The following is a 3,716-nucleotide window of genomic DNA, read 5'->3' as shown; positions in this document are numbered from 1 at the left end:
CGGGTCCGGCATGTCAACGGCTCTGAACCACCAGTCCTGTCCTCACCACAAGAAAAAACTGAAAAAGTGGACATCAACGACTCGTTTTACACCCATCAGGGAATAGAGTTCGCGGGGCAAATTATCGTCCAGAAAACCGGAGAGGCACACACGCCAATACAAAGAATCACCGCTGCCTCTGGGCCTAACATCGGGGCTTTGCCAGGGATTACAGCTTGAGAGAACATCAGTTCCTTTGACCTGGTACGTGATGGCCGGCTTTCAACAAAAGATTGCGAGGGAAAAACAAAACAAAACAGTCCAAAGAGACAGGGCAGGCATCAGAAACAGAGTCCGATATTGCAGATTTGGGCAATATCAGATCGAGATTTATAATAACTATGATTACTACGCTCTAATGGAAATGTCAGCAGAGAGGCCGAAACTCTTAAGTATCAAAAGAAAATCTAGAAAGAAAGACGAAACAAAACCTTGTAACAGGGATGAAGAATGTTCATCCGTAGACCGGACATGGCTGAGGAAAGAATCAGTGAGCGTGGAGACATGTCAATAGAAACTCCCCCAAACGGAAAAGTAAGCAGAAGAAAAGACTGAGGAAAAAGAGGAGCATCCAGGAACCGTGGGACAACCACAAGTGATGTAACAAACGAGCCATGGAAAGACCGGAAGGAGAAGAAAGAGAGAACGGAACAGAAGAGATACGTAATGGAATGTCACGTAATGTAATAACGTAATAATGGCTGATACCTGTCCAGAACTGTCCGTAGGGACCAAAGCATAGGGGGCTGAGAGAACACCGAGCAGGAGAAACAAAACCAGAACAAAACCAATCGAAAGCCTAAACCTAGGCACATCATATTCCATTCAAACTGCAGAAAATTGAAGGTAAAATCTTGAAAGAAGCCAAAACACAAACAAACAAACGAAAAGCCACCTTAGCTATAAAGGAACAAGGGTAAGAGTTACATCAGACTTCTCTTCATAAACCGTGCAAGCGAGGAGAGAGTGGAGCGACATATTTAAAGTCTTGAAAGGAAAGACAGCAACCTAGAATTCTGTGCCCCAGGATTTAAAGACTTTCCCAGTCAAACACAACTTGCGGGAATTGTTGGCACTAGACCCGCCCTGCAAGAAATGCTAAAAGGAGTTCTTCAGGGAGAAGGAAAATTACATAGATCCGAGACTCGGATGGACAGAAAGAAAGGAAGAGCGTTCGAGAAGAAATAACATGAGGGTAAAACCGAATATTCTATTTTTTCTTGTGCTTAACCGATCTCGCATAACCATTTATTTAAAATAATAATAGTGGCAACGCTCTACTGGATGATTATAGCTTATGGATAAGTGAGATGTATGACAGCAATGCTAGGAGGGACGGGGGCGCGGTGGGTGTTCTCTTTCTCTCTGCGGTGGTCCTCAACGTCCATCTTCCCTGACTGCCCCCGACCCCAGCCTGGAGTTCAGCTTCGAGTGGCATACCACCCACTCCCTCACCTCCTTCCCGCCATCGGTCCAGCCGCGGGTCTCCCGTCCTACTGCGCACCCGCTCATTCCTTGGGGATTTTAGCTGCCGGCTCACTGTCTCTCGCCGACTTACTCCTGTCGCGATTCCCGGTGATGGCAACACCCGCGCAGATGATCCTTCCAACACCCTGGCCTGATCTCAGCTCCTTAACCTTGACCCCCATACTATAATCTACGGCCCGTGTTCAGATTTCGCCAATCATCTCAACAGAGCCCCTTACTGCCATTTGTTTTCCTGGCCCAGGAGCCAGTCCGGGATCACTTGTTGCGTTTGGTTGGCATGTCCCTCTAAGTCTCTGTGGGGCGGAGGCTTTAACTTTGCCCAAAGCATTTGGTCTTTATCCTTGGTCCCTGAGAGATGATAGCCTCTAAAACGTTGGGACCGTGCCCCAGTGAGTGAAGTGTCTTGGATGAGGGCTCCAGACCACACCACCTAATGAGGTGCCTCTTTGGTGGGGGTTGGCCAGGCCAGAAGGACTCAGTTGACTGCAGGGCGCGGGGCGGGGGGTGGGGTGGGGGGGTGGGGAGGCACGATTCAATCAATCCTGCCTGCTTAATGAGGCTTCGATAAAGGCTCTGGACTCGGAAGCTCCCCGGGCTTCCCGGTTGGTGAAAGGCATCCATGCAGGGGCGAGGGTAGCGCATCCCTTTTTGGCACGTGGAAGCTCCGCGTTGGGAACGCTCCCAGGCCTCAGGCTCTGCGTCTCTTCGTTTGTATCCTTTTTGCTGTAATAAAACTGTAATCCTAAGCAGAGCGCTTTCCCGAGTTCTGTGAGTCGTTGTAGCAAATTACCAAACCTGAGGGAGTAGTGGGAGCTAGCAGGCCGGAAGTGAGAGGGAGCCCCTGGGGCCCCCGGAGCTTACCGCTTGGCATCCCGACCCGGGGTAGTGGGAAAACTCCCAATTTGTAGCGGGCAGGTCAGCCTCAGCCACCCCGGCCTCCCACGCTCTTCCTCGGGAACCTCCTTAGGGCGTCTGAACTGGTGGCTCCTTGTGCCTGGAATGCTCCTCCCCTCGCAGGAGAGGACTGGATTTACCGCGAAGCTGTGTCCTCCCCACGGAGGGCCCCGTACCCAGGAGTCGCCGGTCCACCCGGTGAACCTGTCATCGCCTGCATTGCCCGGGGGACTGTACTCTGGCGACGCCCACCAAGAAGAAAAGAAGAAAATTAATGGTAAATAAATCCTCATCATCATAAAAGAGAGGGAGGGAGAGAGAGAAGGTGAAATCGAGATACGTGTGTGTACACTTATCCGTATATGTCTATATACATACGTGTGTGGAGGTGGTATACGGTTAGGAGGACACTGGGAAACCCTTTCAGCGTAGCTGTGCGTTTAAGGATTTGAAAGAAAAACCTCATAGAGCGGTTTGCGTCTTGCTCGTCCTGGGTTTTTCCTCCTTTTTCCCAGGGCGACGCGGCTGAAGGAGCTGTCCCACCCCATCCTCTCTGTTGATTTACGTGCGGCTGGGTTTGGGTTTGGGTTTGGGTTCCAAGGCGAGGGGGCGGTCCCGCCGAGCCGGAGAAGGCCCGTGTGGGCGGTTCATGCAAATGAGAAATGTCTGTTTCGCCCGGAAGCTAGGGGAGCTGAAAAGTTAAAAGGTGCAAAAGGCCCCAATAAGTATCAACCTGCCAAGCCACGTATTCGCTGAGGTTCTGACAGCAGAACGGTGGCAAAAGTAGGAGAGCGGGTGAGTCCTGGGTTGAGGCTGTGTGTGCTCACCGTGAGCTGAAGATGTGTGAGGGGAGCAGTGCCCCGGCGAGGGGGGCGGAGCCCGGCATCGCTTCTCGGCCTTTTGGCTAAGATCAAGTGTAGTATCTGTTCTTATCAGTTTAATATCTGATACGTCCTCTATCCGAGGACAATATATTAAATGGATTTTTGGAGCTGGGAGTTGGAATAGGAGCTTGCTCCGTCCACTCCACGCATCGACCTGGTATTGCAGTACCTCCAGGAACGGTGCACCCCCCTGCGGGGACCACAACCGGCGGTCTAACAGCAGCAGAAATGGCGCGCTTCTCCTTGTCTTTTGCGTTTATCCGGCGCCCGCGTCTTCTAGCCGGGGCGCCTTACGGAGTAATGTCTCCTCTTCGCCGGCGAGACAGCAGCTCGGGTCCTCACGTCTGCCACACCTCTGAAAAGCCTACCGGGCGGGTTTGCCGCTCAGGCCCCCCCTGGGGTCCACCCACC

At 52.1% G+C, this 3,716-nt stretch overlaps 1 non-coding gene across 1 annotated transcript; it reads left to right on the top strand.

Annotated features, from left to right (window-relative positions):
- Positions 1-3,305: 3,305 nt before the first annotated feature.
- On the top strand, positions 3,306-3,496 carry LOC135228185 (U2 spliceosomal RNA). Its single transcript, XR_010318515.1, has one exon. It is a non-coding gene; the product is annotated as a U2 spliceosomal RNA (small nuclear RNA).
- Positions 3,497-3,716: the final 220 nt, after the last annotated feature.

The sequence above is a fragment of the Loxodonta africana genome, chromosome 18, assembly GCF_030014295.1.
Source record: "Loxodonta africana isolate mLoxAfr1 chromosome 18, mLoxAfr1.hap2, whole genome shotgun sequence".
Taxonomy (NCBI): Eukaryota; Metazoa; Chordata; class Mammalia; order Proboscidea; family Elephantidae; genus Loxodonta; species Loxodonta africana.
The sequence above is the reverse complement of the archived record's forward strand: the minus strand, read 5'-3'. Positions and strand labels throughout refer to the sequence as shown.